General features: G+C 44.2%; 1 protein-coding gene across 11 annotated transcripts in view; it reads left to right on the top strand.

Moving 5' to 3' along the window:
* MTUS2 (microtubule associated scaffold protein 2) overlaps positions 1-18,305 on the top strand; it is a 298,437-nt gene that overhangs the window by 19,844 nt on the left and 260,288 nt on the right. For 5 of the 11 annotated variants that reach the window (XR_014588416.1, XR_014588417.1, XR_014588418.1 and 2 more), the window contains exon 3: positions 17,723-17,849. The exons of the other annotated variants lie outside the window; for them this stretch is intronic. The gene's annotated coding sequence lies outside the window, so the exon portion shown is untranslated. The remainder of the gene's footprint in view (positions 1-17,722; positions 17,850-18,305) is intronic. 11 annotated transcript variants of the gene reach the window in all.

The following is an 18,305-nucleotide window of genomic DNA, read 5'->3' as shown; positions in this document are numbered from 1 at the left end:
TCTTATAAAAGATGAATAAATTATGTGAACTCTATGGATTCACTTCAGTATTTTGGACTTAAACTAATTATTTCAACAGAACATAGGCCATGAACATATAAGGAAGCTGCTGGTGCTTGAATGCCTTCTGACACTTGCTATTGAAACAGCACCAGCAATTTACCATGATGACCTGACTTGTGTAGTGCTCAGTTATGTACTGACTTACTGGGCAGGGGAGCGTCTTTGCTTTGAAATGGTATGCTTTAATGTGTAGTGCCTGCAAAGGGCTTTTCAAATGCAGGAAAATTATATATAATGTGACATTCCACTCTGAGAAGTGGAATTTGCCAAGAGGCTCAATTTCACTAACTGCTTGGAAGGACCTGACCCTTCTGGTTCTGCCAGGGTTTGCTGGCTCTTCCCACCCTGCCTGTTGTAGGGTTTGTCACTGGACATCCTGCCAGAACTAGTCTTTTCCTTCATATTCGTGATAACATTTCGAAAGGATTTAATGTCTCCATACCATCATCCTGTCTTCATCGGTGAAAAAAGATATTTGTGTCTTAGAGTTGCTGCTTCAGAGACTTTTTCTCATTTTATTTTGCCAGGGGCTTCAAAGGCATCTTGAATTGCTTGGGAATGCAGTCTTCACATGTTCCATAAAAAAGTCTCAGTGTGTTGAAGAGTATCGGATCTTCATTGTTTTATCATATCGAGAACACAATCTGTGCCCCTGGGATTATAAAATCCTCAAGGATCTGTTTTGTAAATGTCATTAAAAGGGATTTGGATTTAGTTTTAGACTGCTGGTTTATAGCAATGCAAACTGCATTTGGAATGATTGTTACAGTAGCAGTATCCTTTAAGCTGGCCTAAACTATATTCCTGGAGTACAGTTTTTTTTGCTAGAGATACAAAAATTGCTGTGGCTGCTTGATCCATGGGAAGAATTCATTGTACTAATTCTGAGGAAATGTCTGAATCACTGAAAGGATGGTGTCCTGAAGAAAATGCTACAGGACATAGTGGATCTTATGCTCCTTCAGTCTTGTCTATAGATATAAAAGTTTCCATGAGTTAGAGCTACCCTTTGCAGGACATGTGGCTGCTTACACATGGTTTAAGGGCATTATAAGGAAGATCTGTTTCCTGAGTCTCTGAGGAGCAGCTGAGGGAGCTGGGGTTGTTTAGTCTGGAGAAGAGGAGGCTCGGGGGAGACCTTATTGCTCTCTGCAACTGCCTGAAAGGAAGGTGTGGGGAGCTGGGGTTTGGCCTCTTCTCACAGGTAACTAGTGATAGGACTAGAGGGAATGGCCTCAAGTTGTGCCAGGGGAGGTTCAGGTTGGAAATGAGGAGACATTTCTTCTCAGAAAGAGCAGTCAGGCACTGGGACGGGTTGCCCAGGGAGGTGGTGGAGTCACCGTCCCTGGGGGTGTTCAAGGAAAGGTTGGACGTGGTGCTTGGGGGCATGGTTTAGTGGGTGACATTGGGGGTAGGGGGATGGTTGGACCAGATGATCTTGAAGGTCTTTTCCGACCTTAATGATTCTGTGAATCTAGTCATCCAGCTGAGCTGAGGGCTGGATCTGGCCCACCTAGTGACATGTCCTTTATGGCAGGAAAGGACAGAGTAAAGCAGTGAGGTTCCTCTTTGCCTTTGTGGCGTGAGCTTAAAGTTGTAAATAATTGCTATTCACAAGAAGAAAATGGCTGGTCTCTATTCCCAGTGTGACTGCTGGGCCTTGCTGCTTAGTCTGCAAGCCCTGTTCCAGACACCACTTCCTTCATCCAACTCTATAGTCAATGGAGGAGCTTATCTTCTGTGGACATCATCAAAGTGAGGTGGAAGAGTCTATGCAGCCTTGTGTTTTTGCAATGATGAAATAGGTGCTCTGTAAAATAGCTTTAGATTGTCAGAAGAGATCTTTGAGAAGTCAGCTTCCCACAGACTTGACAGAACTCAGCCCTCTCTGCTGCTTATTAACTTCTATATTCTAAGAGTTCGTCTTGAGTGTTGCGCTTCTGAGTGACCAGAGAACTGCGTGGGGCGTGCAGAGGAGTGAATATGAAAACTTCTCTGATTATGTGCAATATGTAATCCTCTTATTAAATATCAGCATTAAGCAGAGCCTTGATTTGTATATGCTATGGTCCTTTTTGTAGTTAAGATGTTCTGTTAGCGTGGTGACTAATGCTTCACTTCCCAGTTACAAGCAGGCATCTTATTTGCACAGCTTCAGCTCTTTATTCTCACTTCTAACTGATCATTTAGCAGGCTGGCTGCTGGCATGGCTGGGCCCTCCAGATTGCAGGAGGGTGCTCAGAATGACACATCATTACACAGGCACTGGCCCTGTCTGCAGGGAATTGTGCAGAAATGTATTACAGATTCACAGATTTCTCTAGGTTGGAAGAGACCTCAAGATCATCGAGTCCAACCTCCGACCTAACACTAAGTACTCCACTAAACCATATCCCTAAGCTCTACATCTAAACGTCTTTTAAAGACCTCCAGGGATGGTGACTCCACCACCTCCCTGGGCAGCCCGTTCCAATGCTTAATAACCCATTCGGTAAAGAAGTACTTCCTAACATCCAACCTAAAACTCCCCTGTCGCAACTTTAGCCCATTCCCCCTCGTCCTGTCACTAGGCACGTGGGAGAATAGACCAACCCCCACCTCTCTACAGCCTCCTTTCAGGTACCTATAGAGAGCGATGAGGTCGCCCCTGAGCCTCCTCTTCTCCAGGCTGAACAAGCCCAGCTCCCTCAGCTGCTCCTCGTAAGACTTGTTCTCCAGACCCCTCACCAGCTTGGTCGCCCTTCTCTGGACTCGCTCGAGCACGTCCATGTCCTTCCTGTAGCGAGGGGCCCAAAACTGAACACAGTACTCGAGGTGCGGCCTCACCAGAGCCGAGTACAGGGGCACAATCACTTCCCTCGACCTGCTGGCCACACTGCTTCTTATACAGGCCAGGATGCCGTTGGCCTTCTTGGCCACCTGAGCACACTGCTGGCTCATATTCAGCCGACTATCCATCAATACTCCCAGGTCCTTCTCGGCCAGGCAGCTTTCCAGCCACTCATCTCCCAGCCTGTAGCTCTGCTTGGGGTTGTTGCAGCCCAGGTGCAGGACCCGGCACTTGGCCTTGTTGAACTTCATGCAGTTGACCTCAGCCCATCGCTCCAGCCTATCCAGATCCTCCTGCAGAGCCTTCCTGCCCTCGAGCAGATCGACACACGCACTTAGCTTGGTGTCGTCTGCAAACTTACTGAGGGTGCACTGGACGCCCTCATCCAGATCATCAATAAAGATATTAAAGAGGACCGGCCCCAGTACCGAGCCCTGGGGGACTCCACTAGTGACTGGCCTCCAACCAGATTTGACTCCATTCACCACAACTCTCTGGGCCCGGCCATCCAGCCAGTTTCTAACCCAGCAAAGCGTACGCCAGTCCAAGCCCCGAGCAGCCAGTTTCTCGAGGAGAATGTTGTGGGGAACGGTGTCAAAAGCCTTACTGAGGTCAAGGTAGACCACGTCCACAGCCTTTCCCTCATCCACCAAGCGCGTCACTTGGTCATAGAAGGAGATCAGGTTCGTCAAGCAGGACCTGCCTTTCATAAACCCATGCTGACTGGGCCTGATCGCCTGCTTGCCCTGCAAGTGCCGCGTGATGACCCTCAAGATAATCTGCTCCATGAGCTTCCCCGGCACTGAGGTCAAACTGACAGGCCTATAGTTCCCCGGGTCTGCCCTCCGGCCCTTCTTATAGATGGGCGTCACATTGGCTAGCCGCCAGTCAACCGGGACCTCCCCCGATAGCCAGGACTGCCGATAAATGATGGAAAGCGGCTCGGCCAGCTCCTCCGCCAGTTCTCTCAGTACCCTTGGGTGGATCCCATCCGGCCCCATCGACTTGCGCACATCCAAGCTCCGTAGCAGGTCGCCAACCATTTCCTCATGGATAGCGAAGGCCACATCCTGCTCCCCATCCCCTTCCACCAGCTCAGGGCACTGGGTGTCCGGAGAACAACCGGTATTGCCGCTAAAGACTGAGGCAAAGGCGGCATTAAGCACCTCAGCCTTTTCCTCATCCTTAGTAACTAGGTTTCCCCTCGCATCCAGTAAAGGATGGAGGACTAGGGAGAATCTCCGTTTCGCGTTGATGTATTTGTAAAAGGATTTTTTGTTGTCTTTAACGGCAGTAGCCAGATTGAGCTCCAGATGAGCTTTGGCCTTTCTAATTTTCTCCCTGCACAGCCTCGCTACATCCTTGTAGTCCTCCTCAGTGGCCCGCCCTTTTTTCCAAAGATTATAAACCCTCTTTTTTCTGCTAAGCTCCAGCCGCAACTCTCTGTTGAGCCAGGCCGGTCTTCTTCCACGCCGGCTCATCTTTGGGCACGTGGGGACGGACCGCTCCTGTGCCATCACGATTTCCTTCTTGAGGAGCGCCCAGCCTTCCTGGACTCCTCTGCCCTTCAGAACCGCCTCCCAAGGGACTCGGCCAACCAGCGTCCTGAGCAGCTCAAAGTCAGCCCTCCGGAAGTCCAAGACAGCAGTTTTACTGGTCCCCTTCCTGGCCTCGCCAAGAATAGAGAACTCTACCATTTCGTGGTCACTCTGCCCCAGACAGCTTCCGACCACCACATCTCCCACCAGTCCTTCTCTGTTTGTGAAGAGAAGGTCTAGCGGGGCACCACCCCTGGTAGGTTCACTGACCAGCTGCGTCAGGAAGCTATCTCCCACGCTCTCCAGAAACCTCTTAATGTCTGGCTTACTAAGGCTGATAAAACACAACACCACTTGCACTGGCTGTTAGTGTCGGTGTCTTTGGGCATGATGATATGCCACAGTAGGTGTAGTGAGTAAAATGAAATCTATTAGTGTTGCAGGTCTATCATAGCTAATTTAACCTAATTATGTAAGAACCTTGGCAGCTTCAACTGTCTTAAAATGGTACTTATCATTTGTTTTCATACATAATTTAATGAAACAGTACAGTATGACCACAAGCACGGTTTAAAGCTAAGTAGAAATATAGAAGGGAAGATGTGGAAACGAGGTTAGAGAAAACAATCTAAGGAGAACAACTAGGTGAGAAAACTGGAAGAAGACTAAGGGATGGATAGGCAGAGGTAGGATTTAGAGGGTTGAAGAGGAAGTAAAATCCAGGAACCCAACAGAAACTTTGAAAGAGAAAGGGAAAATGGTCTGTGATATGTTAAAGTCTGTGAGCACTATCTCAATGGTGTATTTTGTAGTCCCAGATCTGGAAGGCACCTCAAGACATTTTTATACTTCTCTTCCCCAGGGCAGGGTCATGTGCACACTTTAAAATGTTGCTGACCCATTTTCATGTGCACTGAAGAGAATGCATGGCACTCATTAATTGCATGGGTACTCTTTTAGACTGGCTTTGCTCAGGCATCTGGAAATATTTAATTGATACCAAGCATGACTAGAGGCTGAATCCAGGTACTGGAATAGTCCCCTCAATCCATGTAACTTGGTAAGTAGCCACGTGTGCACAGCAGATACCAGTAACAAAGGAAAAAACAGTTCTGGGTATAATTTAGTCTTCAATGTCAGTAAGTGAATTGAGGTTGTTTTTCTTTGAGGATGCTTTAGGTTTAGCATCCACAGAAACGGCAATGAGAGGTAGCTAGAAAACGACACTAAACTCTAGTTCTCACCAGAGATCTGTTACTGGTGCTTCATGACACTTTGTCAGGTCAGTGCACATCTCTGCTTCTGTTTTGCTACTTGCCCTATGTTTGAATTATAGGTCTTTAAAGCTGGAACTAGAAGAAAAAGTCCTGCGCTTGTAAATGAGATTTCCTATGTAGAGTTTCCAGTATTTATAAAGCTTTTCTTGCACACAGCATGTGCTATCATGTCCAAATAAGAGTATCAGTAAAAACAAGGAAAGGAAGAACAAATTGTCGCTGAACTGACTAGAGTTTCCACTATATTCAGATAACTTTGGGGAACTTGTTTGAGTATTAGGAGCTCCAGTTCTCCCTACTTTCTAACCCAAGCAATGGGACATTATTTAAAATTTAGTTGGCAAATCCAAACTGATTCAGGAAAAAAATAAATCTAAATCCCTTTCATATACAGATGCAACCGAGCCATTCATCAATTGTAGCTTGCATGTGAAGTGGCATACACCAGAAATCAGTACAATTAAATAATTCTGAAGTTTTGAAGCCCATAATTACACTAGTGATCACAAAACCCGCAGCAGAGCTAATGAAGGTTGGTTTCCATTGGGTTTGTCTCATGACTAATTCGTATTTTCCCTGGGTTACACTAAGCCCTCATGTATCAGAAACCACATGCAGGAGGGCCCTTAGTGGTACTGTAATTGGTGGGGAAATATCAGTGACAGCTGCACCTTATTAGGTAACAGACTGTCACAATGGGAGAAAAACCTTGATGAAGAGATGAATCCCTTGGTGTCTCAATCTTATTTCAGTTGTGGCTTTCCCATCATTAAGGAAGAACTCTTTCTAACAGAGGCTTTATTTTCATATGAAGTTAAAACTTACAGCCTTTATTCATACTATTTTTATAGAGTTCTCTTTTCCATGCTCATCAGCTTTCACAAACCTTATGGAAACTCAGCTGATCTATCCAAGTTGCTTGAAACAGGACAGGAAGTTGAAAAGGAGGCATGGAGCATATACATGGTCTAGTTATTTAGGACATATTCAGAGGGATGTGAAGTAAAACCTCATACGTAGGAGCTCATTCCATTTTTAATGGTGGAATCTGTGATGGGGGAGTGTTTATTCCTTACATGTCTTTTACATCATTCTCGGAAGTATCGTGTTCATATTTCATTTTGCCTCTGACCGCGAGGCAAGATGAGCATTCTGTAATCTGAGAGGACAACTGCCATGAAAAATAACTTCAACTTTCTTTATAGGAAGATGATCAGAGCATGAAATACTGGTGATAAGCATCTAAATACAGTAAATGGCAAACAAAGTTAATTCTTGTTGGCAGCTTTCTCAGAAAAGCCAAAGACGAATGTGCATGAAGAAACTGAGGAGCATTTCTGGACCTCACATTGGCTGAGGACATCTTCTGTGACAGTTTTCCAGTTTTAGGAGGACTTCCATCTCTACAGCCTCAATCTAGCAGACCCTACAAACACCAAATTAGCTTAGATTAAAAGAAAAAAAATCAAAACAAATCTTCTTTTTAAGATTCAATGTTAAAATACATTATAGACAACTGGGCTCTCTTCCAGACTTGTTATTCTGTAGTGGTAATTGTATGTATTGTTATCAGGAATACTGATTCTGCTGATGATCTTAGCTTGTTGCATGTGTTGTCTGCAGTAGACAATAACTATTATTTGGGTGCCTTTACATTAGACAAAAGATGATTAAACATGCAAGTGTGTTTAGCTAAAATAGGGTTTTATGCAGCAAATCAGTGCTGATGCTTTTCCAGAAGCTATACTTACAAAAGCACTTTAAAATGTAGCATGTGATATTGGTGAGACAAGTTCTTTCCAGGTGAAGAAAGCCTCTTAGATTTTTATTTTTAGTGCTATTGCCTCTGTTTTCATGAGTTGCTTGGGGTCATGGTGTTCCTGTTGTCTGATTTCATACTTACATGATTCTCTGGGCTGTATTCCTGTTTTGGTTAAAAGAAGTTTTGTATGCTTTTGTGTTGTTGCAGTCTGGTTCATGAAGATTGCTGGCACTTGTCACCAGTTTTTCCTAGAGGTAAACTGGGTACCCTCTCTTTTAATGACTTGGTACTGTTTGTACAGGATTGGAATTCATGGTAGTTCAGTAGGTGGAGGAGCATCTGTTGCTTCAAAACTGTACTGATAAATAAGTGGCATGTGTATCCTTACTTACAAGGAGATTCCCAGCTACTGTTATCACAAGTCCTTATCTGGAGTAAAACAAGGAGCTTAAGATGGAGCTTAAGATGGTTCTTTTCCTTTGGAGGGGGGAGAAATTGCAGATGTCCAAGGCAGGCTTTTAACTGTTATAAAAGATCAGCAACAAAAGCTTTCTAAAAGGGTATAAGGTTTTAATTGCAAGTAGCCCTCAGTTCATCAAACTTGGGAACTAAAAGCACAGCAGTAAGTTGTATTAACATACCTCAAATTGGACTCCAGTTCAACGTTATTTCAAGAAATTTAGGTGTTAAATTTCAGATGAAATATGTATTGGGGAGGCACACTGCTTACTTTTCTGGTGTTTTTTTTTTAAATCATAAATAGCTCATAATAACTTACAAGACAAGCTTTTATCTAAATGTTACTGTTCTTGTTTTCATATCCATCATTTGAGTGATAAACACCAAACCATAAATACTTCAACCAAGTTCTCCCCTTTAACAAAGAAAATGTGATTAACTGATCACCTTACTGTGAAAGCCTTGCAAAGTATATACACGGAGGAGTGAAATCATGAGCTGCTTTATGCAAAATAACTTTCAATAAATTGTCAAACATTTTCTGGTTCATGCTTGCTTTTCAAACTTACCTTCTTTCAGATCAATGTAGAAATAACCTTGACTGATATGAGTATTTAAAAGGGGGGGGATTACACCCTGCATATTTTTCAGACAAATCTTTGATTTTACTTATCCACACACTTTCTATTTAATGAATTTTAATTATACAATTTAAACTACAGTGGGTTGCTGTAGCACCACCTAAGTACTGTCATGAGGCCCTGGTTCTTGTCTACCAAGACAACAATCAGAAAAATGAACAATAATTCTTCAAAAAAAAATTTAATTTCCCTAGAAAACAGCAAGAAATGTGCCTGAAGAGGGTGTTTCTGGGCACAAGTTGTTTAAAGGTAGTTATTGCTGTTGCAGTTATTTGCATCCAATTTAAGTTTCCCTTTGTCTCTGCTGTCATTCAGTACTTTTTCTTTCTGGACCTCAAGTGTCTTGTTTTCAGCATTATTTCAACAGCAATTTATTTTAGACTTTCAAGTTTTGCTACCATAACAAACATATCTTACTGATTATTTTTATTATTTTGAGGTAGCTGAGACAAGTGAAGGGAGATAAAGACAGTAGCTTTTGTGAAAACCATGTCATGAGCTATGGCTTTGGCTGTGTTAGCAGATGAGGAACAGGGGATCCGGTCAAAAATGTGCCAACCACCTCTTTCCCAGTTACTTTCCAGGCTTGTCTGGGGAGTTCAGGATGTCCTGTTAGAGAGTTTGCATGTAATCACTTCTTTCAGTTGTACCTTGGAAGGTAGGAAGGTAACCTCATCTCTTAACTTCATCTCTGGGAAGCTCCCTGGGCATGTTTAATTTACAGGGATGGATCTGGACTTTCTCAAGGGACCTGAGCTTGCAGCACTGGCTGCTGTCCTATTGTGGTCACTCAAGGCCATGACCACTGCCCTGGGGAGCCTGTCCCAGTGCCCGACCACCCTCTGGGCGCAGAACCTTTCCCTAACCCCCAGCCTGACCCTCCCCTGTCCCAGCTCCATGCCGTTCCCTCGGGTCCTGTCGCTGTCCCCAGAGAGCAGAGCTCAGCGCCTGCCCCTCCGCTCCCCTCGTGAGGGAGCTGCAGGCCGCCATGAGGCCTCCCCTCAGCCTGCTCTGCTCTGGGCTGAGCAAACCAAGGGACCTCAGCTGCTCCCCTCTAGACCTTCTACAATCTTCATAGTCCACCTTTGGACACTAATAGTTCACTAATAGTTTTGTCTTTGTACTGTGGCACCCAAAACTGCACACAGTACTGGAGGTGAGGCTGCACCAGTGCAGAGCAGGATAATCTCTTCCCTTGGGTGGCTGATGTACCCCAGTCTGGCCTTTTGTCTGCCAGGGCACACTGCTGGCTCATACTCAACTTGCCATTAACCAGTGATGTACCACAGGAGCAGCTCTGCAGCAGTTACAAGGGAGCAAAGAATGAGGGATTTGGGCTGTGTATCAAGAGCATGACATTTTCAGGCTCAGGAGACTAATACAAGTTTTTACAAAGGGGCTGGCTTTTGAGGGGGCTGCCTGCCCCTCTCAGGACTTCTGCTTTATCACTTAGTCACTTGTCTGTGCATTGGTCCCGATCTCCTAAGGTCTGTATTCTTTCCCGTGAGCACCTTATCATGGCACCTTATCATGCCCCCTCATTGCCCTCACCCCCCAGTAAGAAAACAGCAGTGGTGCTTGCACCTTTCTCCTTTCTGTATTTTACTCCATCGCTTCCTTTTTTTGTCCTAATCTTTTGTTTCCTCACATTTGCTTAGGATTGCCCCTCCCTAGGCTGAGCTCTAGGTGAGCTCAAAGGGTCCCTGCCTGTCTCAACATTGCCCAAGCCATGGGGTTTCTCAGGATTGTCCCATTGCACCAACAGCTACAGACCTTGGTTTCCTGGGACTGATAGCCCACAGTGGAGGTGCTGGCTCATTGTTTCTGCCCAAGCAGCATCAGAAAGCATGATTTTTAATCAGGGTTTTTAATCTCTTTTGTCAGCACAGGTGCAATTGGGTGAAGCTGTTTTCCAGTTTTAGAAGAAAATTATCCTTTGCCATGTAGGAGGAGGAAACAAAGGGTTATTAAATGGTGGCAGCTGAGCAAAACCCTAATGTCTGTCTATTTTGTATTTCTGCAGATAAGTTGCTTGAGTGACAGGTGACAGCTCTATTTGTCCCTGTGCAGGCTGGTAAGAGCAGCAGGGAGAACGAACTCACGCTGCTCTTGGGGGAGAGGTGAGGGGCTGCTCAGGTACCTCGGGCTGGTGCTTTGGCAGCATTTTGAGATGGAGTTGCAGGATTTCCCTGGCAGTGTGGGGGATTTGCGAGCAGCAGCTTCCCAGAAGGATTTCTGGGAATAGCACCAAACCCCACGGCACACAGCAAGAGCATTTTCTGTTCAGTCAGAAGCAGGCAGAGATGATGCAGTTCCCCACACCTCCACCCAAGGCAGGGATGGGATCTGTGTGAGGTTTTCCATGTGAGGTTCAGAGCCTGGGGTGACCTTCCTGCCAGCATGCTTGGCGAATCTGCAGCTCAGCTATTGCTTTTGGTGAAAGCACAGGAGAAGGAAGATCACTGCCATTCACCAGCACCCTGAGCCAGCTCATCCTTCTAGCTATTTCTGTCTGCACTTATCTATAGCATCATTCCCCTTGCGCCTGTGTACCTGCCAAGCATTCAGAACATGCACGACTGTGGCAGCCTCTTCCTTTCTCTACAGCCTGTAGGTTAAATGATCGGATTTTTTCTTAAATTGTTTCCCTGCATTGAGAATTTACCGTGGGAAAGCTAAGCTGGAGAAATGCTTTCAGGAGCAAGTGGGCAGAGAGCTGCTCCTTCTAAGCCTCTAGGGAGGTCCTGCAGCATCCATTTCTGCACCGTGCATCATCTCAATCTCTAAAAGTGATGGTTTTCTGGAGTGAGATGTAGTCACGGGTAACAACAGCCTATCCAGAATTTGAATGCAAGAGAGAAGGCCTGGATCTGACTTGCTTGCAAAGGGACCTGGAGCAGAAAGCTGGGTACTCAGGTGAGTTCATACAGCTGACCTGCAAAGTGCAAGGCTCTGTGCTCTTCTTTGTTATAGACTTTGAGTTATTCAGTGTAAAAGATGGCAGTATCAAAATCCCAGCATCTATATGCTATCAATGCACTATACTTTCTGTATGCTGTGTGTGTTGTTTTTGTTTAGTGTTTCTGGGCAATGAAGTAGACCACTCTGAGTTTAGTACATCTCACTGTGGCTTGTAGATTTGTTCCCAGCTGGGAATCTCAACGTTCGCATTTGGAGTTGTGCAAGCACGTGCAGACTTGCAAAACTTACACACTGCCTTTGAGTCTCTGTGGTGATATAGGTTTGAGCCAGTGTATTTCACTTAGATCGGAAAACTGGAATTATGGTATGTCTCTTTCACTTCAGTGTATGACTTCAGAGGCAGAGAAGCAAGGGTAATGTGTATGCTTATAGCATAGTCCTTCTGATCCCTAAAATACGAGCTTTGGGCTAAATGAGATCTTCTTTTAAATGATCAGGTTCTAAAGACAAAAATTGTTTTCTAGATTTTTTTTAATAACCAAACTATATTTCAATATGAGGCTGTCAGGACTCCCCAGATATTTTCTTCTAATCTTCCAGTGGTTGAAACTGTATTTGTAATATTTGAAATAAGACTTGGATTCAAGTATCCTACATTAATATGTTTGTCAAGCCTGTGATTTATTTAGGAATTCTTACGAAAATACCTACGCCTGCAGTTCTTTTGATGAGAAAGAAATATTGCAGAAAGCGGAGTACCTAAATATGTAAATTGTTTCTTTGTGTTTGTAAAATGCCTCTATGCTATAGACAACTGTTGATTTGCAAAATTTAACTTTAAAACATCAATATTTTCTAACAACTTCCACAATAGTGTAAGGGTATGTGTAGTTGGCTCCTGCCCAGATAAGACATTTGGGCTGAAATTACTTTGCCTTCCTAGCTATGGTCTGAATGATGCTTCTGGTCTGAAGGTGAGTCTTCAGCTTTTTGGCTGAGTTAGCTGTGGGATGATGAAGTTAAGCCTAGCAGATCCAAGGAACAGTGTGTGTTTTACTGATTGTTTCAATTTAGGTCTTAAGACCAGTCAGATTTGAATACTAAGGGTTTTTTCTTATAAATTAAACATACAAACAAAACAAAAACCAAGTTCTACTTTTATCTCAATCATAAGTACAGGTAACTAGTTCTTACACATCACTTGTTATGAACTGATGAAAATGACAGTGATCCCATTTGTAAATGACACTACACCATTGTACATATTCAAGAAAGTGCAGGAAATGGAGTCATTTAGCCTAATTTTCACTATCTAAAAGTAGAGCTGGTCATTCAGGCTCTTGCCAAGTCCAAGAGAGAGGTGCACGTCTCATCTCACGTAACCACTCTGGAGGAGCTTTGTCCCCTTTGGGTGCATGATGTCTATGCAGTTAAATAGCTTAATTCTCCGGCTCAGTCCCAGGTTCTGGTTTCCCGGCTGGATGCATGTTTCATGCTTCATATGCTTGTCTTCTGGAGCAATCTAATTATCTCCTTCTGGGACAAAACCTGTTCTATTTTTGAGGACAGCTTACTTGAGGGGCTGCTTACTGGAGGACTCCTGGGTGACACATAGCAGGTCTGTTTCCCCACAATGTTCATGGTTCTACCCCCTGTGCGAGGGTTACCAAACACATCCACATGCCCACACCTTGCTCTAGGACATGCAGCACTGCCTTCATGCAGTTAAAAGTACTGCTCGGGAGAGCTGCAACACAGACGTGCTGCTGTGTTGGATGATTTTGAATGGAGTAAAAGAATCAGTTGCTACAGGGCACCTTGCTGTGGGCAAAGGGCTTGACGTGTGGGTGTAACCAAGGGAGTATAGGCCAGGGCAGCTGGGTGGGTGCTTTGGGTTGAGAGATCTCTGTGGGGTCTGTTTTTGGCAGGTTATATGGTGTCTGTTGGCCAGGGAAGTGCTTACCTGCAGAGCTGGACTAGATACATCAGGCAGCCAACAGATGGAGCAGATCTTACCTGGCGTGCCTTGCACAAGGTTGCTCATCAGGTGGGTGCCAAAGATGGATGTAAAAGCCCAAGTAAAAGCCAAAGATGGATGTAAAAGCCTAGTACACACCACCTCTCCAGTATCCACATGATCCTGCTCTTTGAGCTGTCCTCATTCTCACGTGATTCATGAAATGCCTGGTAGAAACCCAGGTGCCCTTCAGCCTGCTGGTGGGCCTGGCTGGGCAGTGCTGAGCACCATGGCTACGGGAGGATGTGAAATCAGTGTCTGCAGGATGAGAGAGAAAAACAAGGGGAAAACAGTTCTTTTCTGAGATTTTGCAAACATTATAGCTAAGGTTGTGTTGTGCAGCAAAGGTAGCAGGTACATGGTGCTGTCAGAGTGGTCACGGTGGCCATAACCGACCCTTTACAAGCCACTAAACCACGCATTTGTGAACACAGCTACAGCATGCTCCTTTGCATTCCAGTTCCTATGGAAACATGATGTAAGAATGTCTAAAATAGGTACAGTGCTTTGAAACTATTATTTTGATCTTTTTTTCTCCCCCAAATCTCCTTCATTACCTTTCTAGCTGAACTTTAAATACATTAAAAAGGTCACCATTGTCATCCATCAATGGTGTGCTACCCTGGGTGCCCAGGTCTCTGTGTCCTGGGACCTGATTCCCATATGGAGATAAATATTCACTTCCCCATCCTTCTTGCTCAGAGTGGTGGTAGGCTCTGGCTCTAAGTGTTAAACATACATATATATGTATACAAACATATGTACATACATGCTGAAGTGGGCTTGGCTCCAACTCCACCTCTTACCCATGAACCAAATGAGAAATGTATGTCTTATTTGCATTAACAGGTGAAAGTACGAGCTTTTTCCCAGCTCCTGTTAGGATCGTGACATTATGTTGGCTGAGAAGGAATGCTGGAGGTCACCTCGTCCAGCTGCCCATGGAAGCAGGGTTGTCTTCAGTGGTGTTGCAGGTGGTGGTGGTGCACCAGACGGAGACATCCTGCAAGTCTCCTTTGCCTCCCTGGGAGGATAAGCGTTGGAGCAGGCCATGGGCTCTTGCTAACAAAATTGTTCTCCCCATGATGATGTGCACCCTGGTAACTGAAAAGGGAACAGTGTCTTTTAAAGCATGTTCCCACAGAGCTCCTGTGGTTTCTTTGTACATGTTGTAAAGCCATTGTCTCTTTGAGCAGTCTCGCTGACCTAAGTAATGTCAAGGATTTTCAAAATAGACAAATCCTGTTTTCAAAAGCCTCCTTTGATGGGAAAGCCTTATGAGAGCTAGGGCTAAATCCAGTAAAGGGCTAAAAAGCCTTGTTTAAAACCAGGTGCTAATTTTTGCTCACTTCTAGGTTTCTGCCCTCTTGCAGTACTGTGCCCTAGAACTCAGTGTAAGGCACCAGGAGAAGAGCTGGAGACAAGTCTTTGGTATTCTGGGGGAAGCAGGTACTTATATCCAGAAAAGTGATTCAGAACTTTTTTGGCTGTGACAAAATGTGATCCTGTGTGCTGGATACTTATTTCCCTTGGTATGTGTCATCTCTGGACACCTTCTGATCTAAGGAGCTGCCCACCTGCCACTTCTGTCTGGCCCTGCTGGATCCCAGCAGTAGAGGCAACAAAAGCTGGGTTGAAATAAAAGGGAGTTGACATTGGAGCAGTATTTTTCCTGACTGCACATCCTAGACAAAACGTATTACAAAGAGTTCTGATGGTACAGGTCTAGCTGACGTTATGCTTCAGTATTAAACTGTTTCATCCATTTGAGAAATGTGGCCATCTATCTGAATCCTATTCCAAATCATCAGGCCAGATTCTGCTCAGGGTTGCATTTGTATATCTGGAGGGCAGCAAGCTGTGAGTTGTGCAGTGTTCCACTTTGTTGGGTACGTAGCCTTTGCACAATGCTTTTACGTGCTTGTGGCAAGTATATACTGTGTTGCCACCTTGTTTTATTTAGGTGCAACACCGAAGGCCAATACAAGTGGTATTTCATCTTAAAGACAGGACAAAACTTTCCAGACTTATTTCAGGGTTATTATAGTGGAGTTTGAACCATTCATTAACCAAGCAGACAAATTCAGATGTAAATACTGGCCAGAAAGGTATTCTTGAGTGTGGTATTTACATTTTGTGTCTGCTAAGGTCCTTACTTGCTCGAATAACATTTGCTGGCTCCAGCACTAAAAGCAAATACCAACAGAGATCAGAATCATGAACTCTGGAGATGCTGTAGATTACAAAGGGAAATTGCTCTGTTCTAACGTGGAAATGCAAGGGTGAAATTTTGATTGTGAAGTCTCTTCTCTAACTGCTTTGAAGCTGGGCCAATGTAGATGTAACCTTTATAATCTAACCTATAAGTTCATACACATGCACAGTATGTAGGTCGTTCACATTTATCCTGAATAGCCCAGAAACGAATGCAGAAAGACTTCAAAATATATTGCCCTGCAACTCTTTCATTATATATATTTCATCTCTTTCCCACTCCTTGTTCATCTACTCATTTTATACTGAAAAAAAAAAAGCAACAAGATACCTGCTAATATGCACAAATAACTGAAAAATGAAACGCTGAATAAAGACAGCTCCAATGGCTAACAAGTAAGGGGCAGTTGGAGAGGCGTAGACTTGCAAGTATGAGTCAGATACTCTGAAGCAGGGAATTATTTACACTTTTACTAAGTCACTGCAAATTTTTAACAGTGTTATAAACTTCGGAAATGACTTCAGTTTGAGAAAGTAAATATTGCAATGATTTAAAAGAAATTATTGTGGCACATGTCATTAAGATTAATATTAAATTCAGACCACAGTCAAATAGTTGTTGACTTGTAAATTGTTCTCTTAAGAGATTTTATCTTGAAGGTAACTGTATTGAAACCTGCTCCTGTATTGAAACACTTTCTAGCCTCCCAGTCTTGCCTACTGCATCAAGTTTTCTCGGGCCCTGGTGCTGTCAGACATGCTGAACGTGGCGTGAACAGTAATGATGGCTTGGCAGACCTGTAATTGAGACATGCTGTCCATTAGGTTCCCACAGGAATTCGCATTAAGTTTGGTCATAACTAATGATCTGCAGCTACAAAAATCAATTGAATTCAAAGGGAGCCCTGGGCTGGGAGGCAATGCAGACTCTGGTGAAGGCAGAATTTTATAGCTAGGGAACTGAAAATGGTAGATTTCCTGTCTAAACATTTCTGAAAATATATAAGCAACAGAGCTAGGAAAGAGGTGATAATGTTCAAGCTGTAAGCAAGCACCTTAGCAGTGGAGAAGTGTTGACTCTGTCCATTTGAAGGCAGCCCGGGGCAGGGAATGGAGCCAGACCCTGAAGAAGGGCACTGTCCAGTTGAGCCATTTCTGAAGCCACGATTCTGTTAGGTCACGTTGGTTAAACTGGGAAAGCCAAGGGACAGCTGTCAATACGGGTTGTGATGTCAATTAATTTTTGCTGATCAATACACGTTGCCTAATCAAATAACTACATGCCTTCAAGGATTAACACTTTTATATTGAATTAATCTGTCCCTGTTTAGGGTCAGAATTGGGGTAGGTTATAATAATTTCTGGTTTAGCTTTGATTCTGCATTTTCTCAGCTAAAGCATGATATGTGCTTTGTCTCAAATGCTTTTGCACAGACCTAGTGCACGTGTGTGTGGTGTGTGAATTCTCCCCCTCCTTTCCTAGCCACAAAGAAGGTTTGTTTGCATAGATGCCCTGGGGATTTACATTTTAGTGTACCATTGTGTTTGAAATTCCAGCTTTCTTAAAGTGAGCATACAGTGTAGCATCTCCATAACGTATATTTTTAGGAGAATACCACACAAGGTATTTTTTTTAAGGAGACGGTTGGTGTGCTTAAAAGAAAGGAAGCAAGCTTTGCAAGTAAACAGAGCATTGGGAGGTCATCATCACTTCCCCCGTCCTGTTATTTATCTGTTTAGTGATCTGGGACAAAGCATTTCACTGTTTTTTCCACCTGACTTTGCATTTTCCCCGTGCTTTATCTCAGCCTACTGTAATCTCTTTGAGGTTGTCTGTTTCTTACCATGTGTTTGTGTAAACCCTACTGTATCTGACTGTCTGCCTGTGAGCAATCGAAAATGAGGGCATATTCTGGAATGACCAAAACCAGAGTAGAAAATGCATGTCTCAGGAGATTAAACATTGAGTAATTGATATGAAAAAAATAATATTTTTCAGGTCTGAAATGCCTGGCCTAGTTCTAGAAGGAAACTTTCATTTCTGTGGGCGGGAGTACATTGAGTGTAACCCCCAGGAATTTAGCCTGAGAGAAATCCAGTTGCTAAGAAATAATTGTTTTGCTGAGGTGAGTTTCTACATGTTAATATGAGCCGTAACTTCCCACCTGATTCTTTGGTGGTGGTTTTCTAAAAGGCATGGTGGACCTGCACTGTCTGGGCTTTGCCCCCTCCAGCAGGTCCCTGTCCCTCCCTGCTGGCGTGGGGCAGCTGGGGATGGAGCAGGGATGAGGGTACCACTCCTGGAAATCTCCCCCATCCCTCTTCTCTGCTGGGTGGCTGAAAGCAGTTATATGGCAAAGACTTGAGGGCTGCGAGAGGGAAATAAAGACTGCATCCAGACCAGAGAGGCTATAAGAGTCCGTGGTAAAAACTCTACCTTTTGTTTCTCTCTGCCTCTGGAAAGGGCATATCAGGATATTTTGGGTTGTGTCACCTTACCTTCAGAGCACTGCAGACACTACTGTAAGTGGCATTATTGCATTGTTGCATATGGGGAGAAGCTATGGTAGAGCTTGGTTGAA

Source organism: Anser anser (genome assembly GCF_964211835.1).
Source record: "Anser anser genome assembly, chromosome: 1".
NCBI lineage: Eukaryota > Metazoa > Chordata > Aves > Anseriformes > Anatidae > Anser > Anser anser.
This window is presented reverse-complemented; position numbering and strand designations above follow the sequence as displayed.